This window comes from Erpetoichthys calabaricus, chromosome 4 (genome assembly GCF_900747795.2).
Source record: "Erpetoichthys calabaricus chromosome 4, fErpCal1.3, whole genome shotgun sequence".
NCBI lineage: Eukaryota > Metazoa > Chordata > Cladistia > Polypteriformes > Polypteridae > Erpetoichthys > Erpetoichthys calabaricus.
The window spans coordinates 174,144,694-174,162,811 of NC_041397.2; the positions used below are offsets into that span (position 1 = coordinate 174,144,694).

The 18,118-nt window shown below is 36.2% G+C and overlaps 1 protein-coding gene across 1 annotated transcript in view; it reads left to right on the forward strand.

The window, feature by feature from the left end:
- Positions 1-374: 374 nt before the first annotated feature.
- si:ch211-168k14.2 (phospholipase D1) overlaps positions 375-18,118 on the forward strand; it is a 208,137-nt gene continuing 190,393 nt past the window's right edge. Inside the window, exon 1 of the mRNA XM_051926630.1 lies at positions 375-479. The gene's annotated coding sequence lies outside the window, so the exon portion shown is untranslated. The remainder of the gene's footprint in view (positions 480-18,118) is intronic.

Consider the following 18,118-nt stretch of genomic DNA (forward strand, 5'->3'; position numbering starts at 1 on the left):
CCCAATGCCAGTCCTGTCACACAGTATTCAAAGGGGAAGCAAAGAATTTAATGAGACCTGACATCACCATGATTAGCTGCTGCCTTCAGTTTGCAAATAAAAAATGAAAAATAAATGCTGTAAGGCTGACAAGCAGGGGGAGACTGGGGAAAAATAATAAGCTGGCATTTGAATATATATCTGATTTCTTTTTGGAAAGGGTTATATATTTTCTCTAGATACCATGTATTCTTGCAACAACAGATGTAAGAAATTCCTTTCCACACCCTGTACTGACCCTGATATTGATATGAAATTAAGATGAGTATCATGGTTGTCATAGAAACAACCACTCTGTGAGGTTGAATCTACTGTATGAGAAACAGGAAGTTTGGAAACTGAGAAGTGCAGATTTATGTTCATTTTGCAGGGGAGGACATCACATCTCTAAGGGAGTTCCAAGTTCTGGTGACGGGATTTTTCTTTTGCCAAGGGAACAGGTAAGCAACATCTCTTTAATGTGCAAGTTCTCAATTTTATTAAAACCTTTTACTGTTAAGGGAAAGCCTGTAGGTGTGAATATATGGTCATGAGAACAGTTCATCACAGATTTATAATTAAAATGGTTGCTGTTTACAACATTTCATTGAACTCACTGTTTTGTTATGTTACCTTGTATCTATGCTATCTCTAAATAATAAGTTAACATTTCAAACTGGAGCAGGAGAAAGTCATGTCTGAATAATTATCAAGATGTGTATGTTTGTTTCAAGATAAAATGTAATTTTAATGTAAATTTAATTATGGTTAAATTCAACATTTACTTAAAAAGTTTTTAATGTCAATTAAGTAAAAATGAAAACAAAACAATTTAATTATGTTGTATATGAAAAATATTAAAAAAATGATTTTATGCAAATCTAGTTTTAACTAAGAAAGTATTGTGTGTGTCCTCTTATTTTCGGAAATCATGTTGCATGATTTTATTTTTCCTTTGGTTTCCTTGAGGCATTTTTCAAAGGATGCTTGATATACAGTTCCCTACTGTAGATATAAAAAATATTGTGTAGTTATTGTAGTTGAAATTATTTTCAATTAAGTTTTTTGTATGACTTAGATCTATATTTGGAATGTATTATTTTGTTTTAAAATATTTCCTGAACTTCATTCCCTCAAAAGACCTAAAAGTTTATAAGTTACAATTCTTTCAGTTTTGAACATAACACATACTTTAATATTCTGAAAAGGGTAGGTCGTATTCAGAATGTAGATTCTTTCCATATAGCTGTGCCAAATTGTCCATCTTAACACACCTCATATTGATTTTATTTTCATTTAATCCAAAAGATGTGCCTACTAGGTTAATTGGCAGCTAGCCCAGCATGAGTGGGTGCAGGCAAGTGTGTGGACTGGGGTCCTGTCCAGCGATGGTTAGTACTTTCCATCATGCTGCTGCTGATTAATTATGTTGTTTACTGAGAATCAATATTGTTAAAAAAATTAAATAAACTCAACAGAGAGACTTTTTACCAAGCCTATAAGAAGATGACACTCAGCCCTCATACTACAATATAATGATTAAGATTTTCAAGGTTGATGTTATTCCATTGTAAGTTAATATCTCCTTTGTCTTAAATGCCAATTCTAACTTACCTCTGTGTCAGCGTGGGTGTGGGTTTGAGAAGGCTGTGTGAAGGACTGGTACCCAATCCAGAGAGGGATCCTATCTTGTATCTAATCACATTGTGATAAGAAACAGGATTTTATCCTCTCTACCGCTGAATCAGGGAGGCCAGAATAGCAGTCAGACTCCCTGCTATTACAGGTTTGTAGACTGTCTTTAAAGACTGTTACTATTTTGAATATTTTATGCTTAGATAATCTTGGTCAACTAATATTCACAAGAAGTAATTTATTTGTTGTTAATGAACAAACATACAATATATTACACCTCTTTAACTCATACACAAGTTTATAGATATAGGCAATTCAGATTTATCAGCCGTAATATGCTAGCATGGTCTGTGAAGATTGTCTAAGTATTATGGCTGTCTTCTGTCTCCTCCATGATAGTATACAGCCTGTATCTATATAATGTCATTCTATTGACAATCTCCAGCTATGCTTTTCAGATCTTTTATTAACTGGAACATTGAAAAGCTTTGCTGTCTTTGGCAACCCCCCCCCAAAAAAAAAACAGTCATCCTTTTTTATTCAATTATATCAATATGCATGCTATTATGTGACTTTGCAAATCACAGATTAATACAATACTTGAGCTACGTCTTTTACACCTTCCATTTGGTTTGTCGTTTCCCAAATTTTTCTATACAATGCACCCCTAGAAAATGTTTGATTTATGTTTGCACTCCCCCCCCCCACAAAAGTAACATTACATTTGAAGATTAAGAAGTCAAATTTCAAATTTGAATTGCATGCAGTACTGCAGGTGAACAAATTGAACTCTAAAACAAAAAAAAAAGTTTTTAACTCAGTTCATAAAATTTAAATATAAATTGAGCAATTTACCTTTATAAATCTTAATGATCTTGTAAATGTGTTCCCCATGAAGCTTAGACACTCTTTTGCCGATCCAAGGGTTGGGGTATTCTGTGAAGCATCTAGTGCTGAGAGGCAAAGACATGATCAATGATCAAGGAGTTTGGGAGACCAGGACCCCCGCATTACTAAGCAATGAAATGCAATTGATGAGTTTTGTCCTCCAATAATGCCTGCACTGCCGTTCAAAAACAGGCATACTGCAAGTTAAAATCTCTATACTACTGCCAGGATAGTCAGCTTGAGAGATAAATTTAAGCAGCAGGTGTTGCATCCAGTTCAGTCAATTACCCTCTCCTCCTGGCAAAAACATCAATCACACCTCAAAATCAGTGACACTTCATGATCAGAGCTTGCACAGAAATCAATACTGGACCTCACCCTTCTCTACGTATCTTTGCAAGGTCCAGATTCTATTCTCTTAAAAAATGTTACGAATCCTCCACCCACATCAAGGAACCTGTGAGAATTTGCATTGCTTGACTCTTTTCAAATTATGGAACAGGAGCACTGACTAATAAATAACCTACAAAGATGGCACACTGCAAGACACGGATTGTACCACGATAAGGTCAGACAACACACCTCACTCAGTTTTGGTGAATTGTAATGCAGCCTTGTTCTTTTTTGAACCCCCTGAAATGCCATCTCACCCATTCCCCCCACCCAGTGGTGTGGGCACCCCAGGTTGAGGTCCCCTGTTTTAGGTGATGAATCTAACAGATAAACTCTTTACCGTCAACACCTTTTTTTCTGAATGAGTTGTCCAATGACATGGCTCAATGGCTGTGCTGTCCCCCTTTCTTAATGGCATCATGTTAGCAAAAGCACCAAACTGGTGTTGACCATTGCAGAAAAAGTTTTGCAGAAGCCCTCTGTCCATTTCAAACATTGGCTGTTTCCTGTTTCTTGTATTAGAATGCTTTTTTGACTCTAGAAATAGATTGAAAGTTATATTTGCTATTGTCTTATCTGTGATCTTGAGCAAAAACTCAACAAAGTTGTTCAAAGCTAGATGCTGATATGTAGTGAATGTTCATTTTTAATATATATATATGTGTTTGTAATGGGGTATCTTACTGATTTTTTTTATATGATTATCTTTTATTATCTCTAATTATTTGCAATATTTATCCATTAAAACGTATATTTTTAAGGTTGGAAACTCATACTCACAAGTTGACGGTTACTTTTGTACTTATTAGCAATGCTGAATTCATTAGAAGAGCCAGAGAGTTTACCAGTAGAATAAAAATTAAAAATTCTTTGTTATGTTGTCTAATAAAAGGCTTACATGTCAAATGAAATCTACAACAAATTCAGAAATCATTCCTATCAGCTTCTCTGCTGAAATCATAACCTTATCTCATGTTTCTGTGGATCACAGTGAAGCTTGTTTTTTTAATGTGAGTGAACTCTTCCCTTTTAAAATCTTCTTGTGGTTTAGAACCAATATGGTGATTAAGCATTTTATCAAATGACAAGACTCATATATGTGTTTGAAAGAACATCTATGTACAAATAAGTTTTGCATAGATGTATAAGTTTAGAAAATATAGTAATACAGGAATATTTTCTTATGTAGCATTAAACCTCTATATAATGACAGACCGCTGCATGAACCAGCTCATTGTGACATGAAGAAATAAAGACCTTTTCTTCCTGCCATTGCTGCAGAAATGGGAATTTTACAGATTGTCTAAAAAGTCTGAGCTCCAGGTGGCTTTTTATCATTTTAAAAGTTTATTCGACAAACATAGTCTCAAATCTACATGTTCTTTCTATTAAAAAGATAAAAGGTCATGTTGCACATGGCTTTACCCATCTTTCTTTTTTGGGAATGATTTGAAGTTTTTTTTTTATTATGGTAGTACAGTTTTCACTAGAGGGCATTATTAAGGAGTGTTTCAGTGAGACTTAATGTACAGTTCTGTAATAAAGCGGAGATTAATTGAGTTCTTCATTCTCTAAAGTAAACACACTTAGACTGAACAGTACAAGTTATATGCTTAATAAGTTATTAAACACTCTCAAGTCACATGTCATCTGTTCAGAGCTTCATATCTGTTTCTGTATCTCATAATTCTAAGCACTATGACAGAAGGGTGCACTTTTGTAACATTCTTAACTCCAAAATGAACAAAAGAGACCAAAATAATTACAAAATATATGTTTATAGCACTGTAGGATCATTATTGCAGTTAAAAAAATAAACACAAGGGAAAAATAAACAAAAAACACCAACACATTTTTAACTCTCTTTCCCTTTCCACTCCCACTCATTTTTTCTGATACTTATTGAATGTTTGTCTTAACTCATTTTCTGATTCCAAACTAATTGGTGTGTTTGTGCTGAGGCGGCTTTATACTCCTGTTAGTATCACTGAGACAATCCTCTGAGCCACTTCTGCATTCAGGTGTTGTGTTTTAGCCTTGGTTCGTCCCCTGGCTTATGTTTAAATTTCTTTTTTCTGCCATTTTTGTTAATCAATTTCAAACATTGCTATTAATATTGTTCTATATTATTTGTCTAATTGCGTATTTTTGTTAATTTCATTCTATTTATTTATTTAGTTTCAATGTGTATAGTTATGTTCTTGTATTCAAGAGGTGGGATGACCCTTACTTCACATGTAACTGATGTAAGGGACCTTTTCCAGGGAGGAAGCTGAGTTCCTTGGGATTTATTATATACCCTTTAAAATAATTTTGAGAGTTCTGTTTAGTGAGTATTGCCTTTCTATTGCTTCGCTGGATTTTTGAATTGTGCTTCTATGATTTTTGATTTTTGGATTTGTATTGGGACTTGGCTGCTATGGATTGCCATTTTGCCTCCTTTTTGATTTTTTGAGAATGTTGTTTTTTTTCAATGTTTTGCTGATTAATATTTGTTTAATAAAAATTCCTTGTTGCCTTGCTATTTACAAACTAGGGGTTTAAGGTTATACCCATTCCTGTGGGGTATTTTTAATATATTATAGAGCATTTCTGTATACTTTGAACTGTTAAGGCAGTTTTCCCCCATATTGGGCCTAGATAGGATGAAACTTGCAAAATGTTTTCTGGGGTAAGCTGGTCTGGTGTGACTCTCTTCTAAGATTACAAGTGAGCTTCCTTACTTTGTTGTTTTTGGAGGCCTCAACCCCTTTCATCATATTCCTGACTTCAAATTACAACAATCAGGAACTTGTTTTTTAAAGTATGAAGCTTCGACTTTCTCTAGTGGTCCAATGTTTCTCTGCAACCCTTAGCCAATATACGCAGGTAACGGCCAGACACCAGTGATATTTCAGTTCTGATATTAATTGTAGTTTTAGTTTTATTTTATTTTATAAAATTAATTTTGATTTTTATTTCCTTCTAGTTTTCAGTGGAGTCAACAATTTTTATTTTTATTTAGTTCTGTCTTTAAAATTTTAGTTTTTATTTTATTTAGTTCTGGCATTTTACATAATATTAGTACAATTTTAGTTTTTCTCTGTTGCAAGACCATAAATGCTGGCCTACACATATTTCAATGCCAGTTGTTTCAGTCAACAAAATACACTCACAGTTCATAATGCTTTTAAACACAGTTTGAGTATCAATGATGAAACAAATTAAGTGGCCTAATGAGTACAGTCAGCAAGATCAAATGTTTCAATCCAAGAAACCAGTCTGTGCAGCATGTTGCTGTTAAGCTTTAAACAAGCGCATATTTCGAGAGATGTGTTCATGTTGCAACAAGATCCATTGCACAGATAGCCACACAGTGAAAATATTCGCTTGATGAGCTCCTTCAATGTAGTTACACAGACGAGGTCCTCGGCCACTGATGCCAGCACACTGTATGTTAACGATTTCTACTGCCGGTACTGAAGCAGCGATATGCGTTGAGGTTCATGGCTGGTGACTCCTTCAGAGTCAGATTTACAAATATATGAACCCCAAAGAGTAGCTTATTCACTATTCAATTGGCATCATACACATTGACTACTGATTATGTTTCATATCTCATCAGCATTCTTTACACACACATAGGTAAGGCACATATTTTGCTAAGAAAGAACAGCGAGAGAGCGCATTTGCTCCTCACCCTCCATGTGTTCTAAATTAGTGAATCGTAATGTAGATGTTTATTAATGAAATTTGCCAAAGCGTTTTTTTTTTTTTCAAGTGAAAATGTTGTTTTCGCCGGTAACCTTGTTCGTGGAATATTTTCCTGGAAATTTTTTTCCTAGAGCCCTGTGATGCTTTGTGCAGCCAGTGTGACATCACAGAGCTGTAGTAGCCATGCACAGAACTTTTACACGTGTGTGCTGGAAGATGTAAGAGAAAGAGATGATAACGATAATGAGTTGAGGTACCAGCCTGGTCACCCTGTATAATGGCACTTGAAAAAATAAACAAAATACATAGAATTATTGTGGTGTCATTTTTGCAGACACGAGTTCAGAACAGATGGTGGAGATGATTTCAGGTGGACAAACACCAGAAGTAACATCAAAGGTGTTATAGCCATCAATCTTCTGGTCTACAGAGAGAGGCAGAAAGAAAGGCATTAGGACACAGCGCCAACCCTTATTGTGGTGGTAGAATTACAATCACTAGAGCCTTTTAGCTGTCCCATATGTGCATGCACATGACAAAGATCATGGCTGATCTGTTTCACATATGTGCAATGCCATGACCTGGTGAGTACTCTAGTCAGATTTCTACACCACATGCATTAAAAAAACAACTTCTATTTAAACAGGTACTTTAACTGTCAATGATGAGAATATTATGAGTACTGCCTCCAGATATATAACACTGATTACAGTTTGCAGGCAGTACAGTGAATTAGCCATGTGCTACAAATAATGGTCAAAATAAGCCTTAAGGGAAACCTCCCCTTCCCTCCCCTCCTCTCATCACATAACACAGGAGACCCTGTGAAATAATAAGGAAAGATTTATTACTATTTACAAGGTGTTTCTTTCTTTCTGATGGAAGAAAAAAATGCATAGCATTTCTCAGATACATGAAAAACAAAAAAAAGATGTTCCAGCTGCACTCGGAGCCACGGCTTCCAACAACTGAATGAGACAGTCCCACGTCCCTGTTTCGTGGCATGGCCAATATGTGTCACAAGATTTGAACTCTGTGAGCACAATGATCTACACTTTACTTACTTATTGCTAGTTTGCAGCTATTTGTTGTATTTTATTTGTGGCATTCATTCCCAGTGCATCTTTTGTTGTTTGAGGTACAGTGGTGTAGTGGTTAGCACTGCTCACTCAGGTCACATTTTTAGCCAGAATAATCAGTCCATAATAGTTGGCAGATGCTTCCCTAAGGGACACTTATAATTTACTCAAAACTAGTTCAATTCATCCTTCCCTACTGAGTTTAATTCATTTCACACAGTTCAGCGAAATTATGAATATTTCGGTGATCTCACAAACTCAAGGTAAAGCAATCTTATCACTCATCACTAATTACAAATTATATATCCTTAATTGAAAGTGAAAAGAAAAAGATTTTTTTCCCGGAGACAGAGCTCTATGGAAACTATAGGTAAACAGCACTAGTTTTTTTTTTTTTTTTTAAATACTCTATTAAAGTGTTCATTTCAGTTGCAAAAGGCTTTGTGCAAGTGCTCATTTTCCCCTAACAACAGAACTGAGCTTATGAAAATGTCAGAAAAGCAGCAACTACACTAAAGAAGGCAGCAACTGAGAGAAAACTCTTTTTGAAAATGTCTTACAAAAGGCAACTGCTCTCCCCTCCCTTCTCCACCAAAAGGAGTAACTGGCTAACTTGTTTAATGTTTCATAAAGTCCCAAAACACTAAAGAGTTCCAATAACTCTTGAAAAATGCCTACTTGCGGAGGAATTCTGGCAAAAACTCCTTCTAGATAAAAAAGGGCCATATAAAATCTTTATAAAAGAAATATCATCTGTGGCGAGTGCCCTCTTCTACGCAGTGGTGTGCTGGGGAGGTAGCATTAAGAAGAAGGATGCCTCACGCCTGGACAAACTGGTGAGGAAGGCAGGCTCTATTGTTGGCATAGAGCTGGACGGTTTGACATCCGTAGCAGAGCAACGGGCACTCAGCAGGCTCCTATCAATGATGGAAAATCCACTACATCCATTAAACAGTGTCATCTCCAGACAGAGGAGCAGTTTCAGCGACAGACTGCTGTCACTGTCCTGCTCCACTGACAGACTGAGAAGATCATTCCTCCCCCAAACTATGCGTCTCTTCAATTCCACCAGAGGGGGTAAACGTTGAACATTATTCAAGTTATTGTCTGTTTTTTACCTGCATTTTTTATTACTCTTTAATTTAATATTTCTTGCTGCTGGAGTATGTGAATTTCCCCTTGGGATTAATAAAGTATCTATCTATCTATCTATCTATCTATCTATCTATCTATCTATCTATCTATCTATCTATCTATCTATCTATCTATCTATCTATCTATCTATCTATCTATCTATCTATCTATCTATCTATCTATCTATCTATCTATCTATTACCACAAAAATACTCAGTAAGTACATGAAGCAATATAATGTAGAGCATGCAAGGCAAAAAGGAGTTGTCAACAAGGACAATCCAAGGGGGAAAAGTCCAATACACAATTCAATGGCCAATTCAAAAAACAGAGCAAAATGGTCACAAATTCAAAGAATCAAAACAGCAAAGCACAGCAAAAACACAAGTGACACTCACCAACTCCCTAGCACATTTTAAATGAACCACCAGTAACCATAGAAGACCCTCTGGATTTATAGGGCAGAGGGAAGTTTCTAGCAGTGATTGACAGGTGGGCCCAACTCTTGGGGGACTACTCACAAAACAAATGGAACACAGCACAGGTATAGGAAACAAAGCAGGCAATTAAAAAAAGAAATACATACCTCAGCGACTCAAAAATGAACCTAAAAGACATGAAACAAGGCTTTGAACACCAACAAGGGAGGAACCCCGTCTGAGATATAACAGTTACCAGAGTGCACCATGACACTTCTTTGTTTATCTAAACACAAAATGTTACTGAATCATTATCACTGCTCAAGGTTATATTGCCATAAGAGTCAAAAATTACTCTTTCAAACTAAGAAAAATACCATAAATCCTGTTTTGGCTCTAAGCATTCCTAGAATATACTGAACTACAATTCAGTTTGACAAGACTTTCAGGCTTAAGGCCTATCAGCTGAAAAGTTAAAGCAAAGTTTTATCATAACATAACATGATGTGACATTCACAAATCTGCCTAATCCAATTCAAGGTAACTGGGAACTTGAGCCTTTCCAAGCAGCACTGCATGGAAGGCAGGGACCAACGCTTAAAAAAACACCAGTCCAATTGCAGTGCCCATTTGTGCACACATTCATGGGCCAGTTTACAGCTGTAAATTATCCTAAAGTGCCTGTCTTTGCATATGTGGAAGGAAAACTGGCATATCCAGAGGAAAATCCAAATTGACATAGGAAGAATAATCAAACCCCACAAGCACAGTGACTTGGCGCAGGACTCAAATGCAAGATACTCTGTCTGTAATGCAGCAGCTCTGACTGCTTGTGTTTTTTCCCACAAATTTAACAAATGCATTTGTGTTCTGCTGTTTTATGACTTGATTGAACACAATTGTCTGGGATATTCTGAGTAACATCTCCACTTTTGCCTCATAGATGTTAGGGTTTTAGACCTTCAAACAGTGAAATAGTGGATTCAAATCCTGCTACTGACACCATTCCACAATGAGCAGGTCACTTTACCAACCTGTGTTCCAATTGGTAAAAAAGCAGAAATCTAACAAATATCAATGTCACTTTTTAGTTAAAACATGTTTTAGATGTAAACATCAGTGTTTGTTTCCAAAAAAAAAAAGTTTTGTTTTTGTTGCACAACAGTAGATTTAATTGTTGCAAAAGTAACTTTAAGAGTTATTATATTGGTATAACTATTTTCTTAAAATTATTTCTTTGAGAGGTCAAACACGATCACACACAGCAGATGATGTCAGGATTGGCACTTAAAGTATTTTATGAACGTTACACAAATTGATGAATATATTAGACTTATGTCCATGTTCACATTCACACAAATATTATTATTCCATGCAGCACTAAGTAAATCAGACAGTATCAAATGAAGACGTCTATTCTGAATACATTCTTTTTCTTGCCAACAATGATTTGCCTTTCTGCAGGTCTACCTTCCTCAACACAGTAATTATGTTTTATGTGTGTAATGAAATATGAATATACTTCTCTTTGTTTATATCAGCATAAATATAACTATCTTTCATAAACAGGATTTTCAGTACAGAACTGAACAAAAAGATTCTTTGTTCATAAAATTAATTGCTTAATTACAAGTACATTTCAAAATTACTAGCTCTGCGTCCCAAAGAAAGAACTTTTATTGTATGCATTACAGAATACTGCAGTTTATTGTGTTGCTGTTTATTATCATCGTTATTAAATTATGTCAAAATGAGGATAATTTTAGCTTGCAAAAAGATACTAAATGATCACGAAAGTAATACTGATATGTTCATATAAAAGAACAGTTTTATCTTGAACATTTTATTACAGGCTGTTTTACATCTGAAAGATTTTATTAGTTTTATTTTACTGTTCCCTCTTTGCCTCCAGATAAGCTTAGATTCAACAGTTGATGATGGGGTTTTAGAAGCCATGGTCATGTAAAATAGCCTGTGGAAATATAATGAAATCCTGGCCAAAAAAAAGTTTTAATTTCAGGTAAATAATGCATAGGACTGCAACAAGGTTTTTTTTTTTTAAATATTGGCTAATTTTTTTCTCAGGAAATCCTTAACAGTATAATCACACTGCAATAATTGATGTTAAGAATCTTTAAGTCATTGACTTCTGAACTTTTTTTGTTATACTGTACTTAGTGTGTTTTATGGCATTTATTTTAGTTTATATAAACAGAATATATATTGTGAAGGATTGCTCAGTTTGCAAGGAGTTTCTAAGGGCAAGAGATCCACCAAGAGGCAGTAACAAAAAGATCTAAAGGAGAGAGAGAACTGCAATGATAGAGATTGGACACCTCATCTGTGTGCTTCATTGTGGGGAAAATGGACTATTAATGGAAGATGAACCCTCTACACTGGATTGGTACCTTAGGTTTAAAATGTCTGGGAGCACCAGACATGGCTGTCAGGATGGCTGTCTGATAAGGTCAAGGTCCCAAACATTAATGTGACCACCTAAAATCGAGACACATTAGCGCGAAGACAAAAACAGAAATCATTTAAAGAAAAATCAAAAACTTTAAGCGTTAACCTAACCACCCAATTTTTGCTGCTAACTATAACACAAAAGGAAAGAATCTTTTACTTGAAGTCATCTACCAAACGATACTGGATCTCAGTGGTGCGGCCATATTTAATCTGTAGGTAACTGGACTGAACCCTGAATTGATCTGTGAAACCGAGGAACCTGACCAGTCAGAAAGCATGGAGCACCAAGGTGCTACTGTAATAAATATAGTAGGCATGACCGGGAGCCCTTGCAAACATGTAACAAGTACCGCAAAGAAAAAAAATGAAACTAAAATCTGTAACATTCAAAACTATCAAGAGGTTTCACAACCTCTACAGTGAAAACTGATATCATATTGCCCCTGACACTGCCCTTTAATGCAAAAAATCTGAAGGTTGATTTATAGTATCGGTTTTAAGTCCCTGATATTAAATAAAAATGTCCTGATCATGGAAGTAATTCAGAGGCTTGCCATAGAAATCAAAATAACATTACTTTCTCTGATTACTTATGTCAGAGGCTTAATGAATATAGAATCTTGAGGAAAGTTTAGGCAACACCTCACTGACTGGAGAAAGGCAAGAGTTACTGGAGCAAAAAGGAGAAAGACATCCTGGGTAATGTTGTGGTGCAAAACGTAAACGGGAGAGACACCCTGCTGCACTGATAGTTGCAAAGAATTTTGTTTTTGTTTTATTACCTTTTTTGATATTTGTGTTCTGTCTTTGGTTATTGTCTCATTTATATGGTTTACTCAAAATAAGCACAGCAACGATATCCATTTTCCCATTGTGGACATGCTCAATGTGAGTTACATGACAAAAATAATTTTTAAACAATTCTACAAGTTATTAAAACGCACAAGTTTACTGAACAAAAACCCGGCCAGGGTAAACAAAAATAGAACATAAAACTATCAAAATGAATGCAACAGATAAACAGGTGTTAGTACTCTCAACTCCAGAGTCCTGGGTTCAGATCTCAGGCTGACATATCTATGCTGAATTTGTATCTTACAGAGCCCCAGGGGGTCTGGAGTCAGGAAGTGGACTGGGGCAACAACCTAACTGCTATTTAGGAACAATGACTACAGAGAATGAAATGGGAGCTGAGAAGAGATTGCTCAGAAAAGTGGACAGAATGGGCCAGTCATCCTTTAGTATGTGTTTGTTTTGTTTTACAGTGTTCACCTTGTGTTCATTCTACCACTTATTTTTGATGTTTGGTAAATGTAAGCCGTTTTTTTCTAAACAAGCTGGGCTAGCCTCAGGAGGTGTTCTCACAACTGCTTAGCTGGCAGGATTAGATGATCTTTCTGCTTGTTTGATCTGTGAACCTTCAGCTAAAACACTACTACTACACTATTTTCCTCAAATGAATTTTAAAAAAGGACAAGTATACCTTTAAAGGGTACTAGAACTGGGCTTAATACTTATAATAATCACCAATGGGAGAAAAAAGAAATCCTACTAGCATGCCCTTTAATTTTGGTACAGTGTGACAGTATGTGAGGACACTGCACTTTGAAAGGGAAAATGTTCAGAGACAGCAAAAGGCTATTGTGACCATTAAAAGAAATTTGGGCAAAATCCAGAGACTATAAGGACCATATAAGGTAACTTTTTTTGAGAAGAAAACCCCCCAAAACGCTACAGAACTTATACTTCTCAACAGGGGTTGAGGGTAATTCATTATGAAAGGATTATATCAGACATTTAGAAGAGTATCTAGGAAGCTATTATCAGATGAGGCCAAACACTTATAACAGCAACAACTGACTGCCTTCTGATGGATATTTAAACTTTTTGTCATAACATAAGTGGGAAAATAAACTGCAGGAACTGGTGAAAGCATCACTGAATGTCATATGAGAAGGGACACCTGGATAATCATTCTTGTGTCTGTTTTACCAATATCAGCAGGCCAGAATAACATTCTCTTTGTCCAGACAATATACATTAACATTAACCTTAGAAAGGCAAATAAAACATAAGGTTATATTGTAAACACTATTGAACTTAAATCAAGATATAAGTGGGGTCATACTACTCTGTGCACTTCTAATCATAACACTACAGGAAAGCAATATACCTGTAGGTTGTGCAGACAAAAGAAATGAAGTACATCCCTGGACTAAAGGATATGTCCTACTATGAAAGGATAAGGGAATTAAATCTCCTTAGTCTTGAGCAGAAAGGGCTATTTGGAGGATAAAAGGCAGGTGTTAAAAAGTCTTAAAATAAATATGTAGCTAAACTTAATCCAGAATTGCTATTGCATTGAAATGTTTAATAATATACTTAAGGAAGTGTATTCAAGAAATAAACAAGGAAGCATTTCTGAAATTAAAACAAGTCATAGAGAGAGTTGGAGTACCAAAGGTTTAACTGCTATTTTTCTTCTTCTTCTTCTTCTTTCGGCTGCTCCTGTTAAAGGTTGCCACAGTGGATCATCTTTTTCATATCTTCCTGTCCTCTGCATCTTGTTCTATTACACTCATCACCTGCATGTCTTCTCTCACCACATTCATAAACCTCCTCTTAGGCCTTCCTCTTTTCCTCTTTCCTGGCAGCTCTATCCTAAGCATCCTTCTCCCAATATACTCAGCATCTCTCCTCTGTACATGTCCAAACCAACTCAATCTCGCCTCTCTGACTTTGTCTCCCAACTGTCCAACCTGAGCTGACCCTCTAATATACTCATTTCTAATCCTGTCCATCCTCGTAACACCCAGTGCAAATCTTAGCATCTTTAACTCTGCTACCTCCAGCTCTGTCTCCTGCTTTCTGGTCAGTGCCACCATCTCCAACATATATAACATAGCTGGTCTCACTACCATCCTATAGACCTTCCCTTACACTCTTGCTGATACCCGTCTGTCACAAATTACTCCTGACACTCTTCTCCACCCATTCCACCCTGCCTTCACTCTCTTTTTCACCTCTCTTCCACAATCCCCATTACTCTGTACTGTTGATCCCAAGTATTTAAACTCATCCACCTTTGCCAACTCTACTCCTTGCATCCTCACCATTCCACTGACCTCCCTCTCATTTACACACATGTTGACTGCTATTGATAGGGCAAAAATAAAAACTGAATAAAAAGAGTATGGTGCAGCTGTAGTAACTCATTTCCGATTGTCCCTAAGGTGTCACTATATATGTACTGTATATATGGCAGAAGACTGAAAGAGCTGAGGCATGCTGGGAGGTCTCAATTCTTCTTCTGGGCCAGGGACTTTTTTTCAAGTGATGGCAGAGGAATACATGAACCTGTATCACATTCGAATACTTCCTTCCATGTGCCCTCAAAATTGGTCCCTATAAGAGACGTGCACTACTTATTCATTTGACACTTTTCTTAAAACAAAGGCGTACGATAATCTAAAGCACACTACTGAGTAATGTAGATGAAGTGGAAACCTCAGGAATTTAAAAAAAATTCCTGGGTGAGATATTGTGAAAACTTAGCTATTAGTTAAGTAAACTGGGCTGGTTGGGTTCCTCATATTTGTAAAAATTTTGCCAGCCTTTCCATGATTGTTTAAAGGGTGTTTCAAAATCTAAGTAGTCAGAAAAGTGACACAAAGACATAGACAGAGTACAATTGGTATTTAAAATCACTCTAAATACCTCCCTCAAATAGCCTCTAAGAAAACCTCTATCATTTTTTCTGGACAATGCTCAGAAATATCAACTATGATTTTGAGAAAACTTGGATGTGTGATTCATTTCTTCAACAGAGCAGCCATTGAATGAGATACCTTCTGATCCATAAGGGTAAGAGAAAGGGCACAAGAAACTAGCTGGAGATGTTCAGCACTCAGGTTGAACAATCCAAGATGCCCAAAAAACTATATAGCAGTACTGTACTGTCAAAACAAGACTGAATGTTAAGGACCACAGGAACACAAAGACAATGGTGGGCAAAATGAAAGACAAATCCTAAGTACAGGAGACAGAAAACCAGTGACAATTGACCTGTGGATAGCACTGTACAGGAATGTTCCTAAGTAAATGTTACTGCTAAATAGAAATATGGAGGATCCTAAATACTTAGAAATTATGGATTTTTATGTCAACGGGGAGGTTAAACCTGTAAATGCTAAACAAAGGAGAAGTCAAAAAATGAGCAGAGATTAAGCCCAGAATAAAAACTGAAAATCATTTTTTAAGCTTGAAACATCAGGAAAAATCAAGAGACTAAACAAACAAGCATAATCACGGCTACCTAGAATTTCTTTATCTTAATGACTATCATGGAGAGAGGTTTGTTTATTTTTAATCTAAAACTTGGACACTGGAGTCCCTGCATCAGTGTCTTAAATTGTTGGAGCTATAATGTTGCCACACAAAGAGCCAACACAAATTTCATTCATGGGAATGAAGAACTGTGAGAACATTGTGAAACCAAAATGGCACAGTAATGATTAATTCTTAATCAAAAATAAGGTATCAAAATTTTTCCTGACAACACCAAACTCTAAAGTTATAATACAAATAATTCAGCTGAATGAAGAATTTGCCCTGTTCTGCAATCTTCAAACAGAGACCAGAGAGATACACTTTTTCTGTATGTAGAGTGATAATGTCACTATACACTGCATGTAAGACTAAATTAAAAGTACTTGTAAAAGGACACTTTCTGCTAAGATACCAAAAACAAAACTGTCAATATTAAATGACATTTGAGGCTGAAGGTATACCAAGCTTAATTAACTATATTAAGGTCTGCATAACCTTTATAATATATTAATTGTGGTACAAAATAAGCACCAAAATTTAATTATGTATTAATGTGTCTCATACAATAATTAATAATTGAGAATTCACACAAAGAAATCATCTTCAATGAAAAAATCTAGAGATGTCAAGCAATTAACTAGCCACTCGCAGTTAAAAACAATGGCTGACATTTCACTTTCTATGGTCAGATGTGCTTTAAAGATTAATTAATAAGTTAATATGATAGAAAATAATACCATTAAAGGTTCTTTTATTTTTCCAAACCAGGATGTAACATAATTCCAAGTGTAGAGCAAATGTGATACAATCGATAATGTATTAATACTTCAGGAATACTAACATCATTTTTGGTGGTCATTGTTACTGGAGTCAATTTTTGTTTTGCTATCTAAAGAAAGAAAGGTTCAACTTTAAAATTGTGGTAAAAGGAAATCATTCTTTTCTGCTAAAAGTACTTCAACACAGTAAATCATTGTCATGTGATAAAAGACATGAGACAAACAAAATATAAATATAATAGTTAAAATCTTGTTCACAAAACTGCCCAAACTCCTTAAATGTCCATGTAAAGGCAAAGAGTCAGTTCACTGTTCTATAGCCTGGACAGAATCTACATTGATTGTGCTGGTTATAAAGTTAATGTATCCACTGAATATTCATTCAAGTACTCTGTTTATGTTTTACTTAAGAAACCAAGGAGTTTGATCCTTCTGTAATGAGAAGTATCTTCTTGTGCTCACTTTCTAGATGATGGCTTGGAGGAACCAGTTGTCTATTAGGGCTACATCTGCAGGAGATACCAGCATATCTAGCACTCAAGCTCAGGATCGCTGAACTGGAGAAGGAGTTGGATGGCCAACATTGTAGAGAATTTGCAGACCTGGGTGTCCTTTAGAGAGATAGTGTGCACCTCTAAGGTGACGCAGGAGGAGATTCCAGACCAGACAGGTCATGGTCAGAAGGCATAAGGTAAAGGGTGCACAATGTTTGGAGGCATCAACCCCAGAATTAGAAGTGTCAAACCGCTTTCAGGTCCTTGTGGAGCTGGACGGTGTCTCTGATGATTCTGAGGTGTTAGTCAGGAATGAGGAGCCACAACAGGCCACCTCAAAACCAATTCCGAGTGCACAGGTGGGGGACCTCACTGGAAGAGTGGATAGCCTCTTGGCCAGAGCAGGGGTGGATTCAGTTGTCATTGTCTATGTTAGAACAAATGACATACATAAGGGTAGTCTGTCAGTTCTATGAAGCAAATTCAAGGAGTTACATACAGTATGTGGCAGGCTGAGGAGCAGAACTGACAAGGTAGTCTTCTCTGAAGTTCTAAGAGAGAGAGAATTGTGGTTTTGATACAACCATTTAAGAGTAGCCCTGCATGTCTGTATGCCAGTGATGCCTAGCCCACTGACAACAAGGTGGTTATTGGGGACCAGGACAGGAATGTGGAAATGCTATCAAACCATCAGAAGGCAGCACAGGATTGTCCATGGAACAGGCTCAAACCTTGTCCTATTACATGAGACAGGCAAAGCCAAAAAATACTAAAGGTGCCTAACCCTT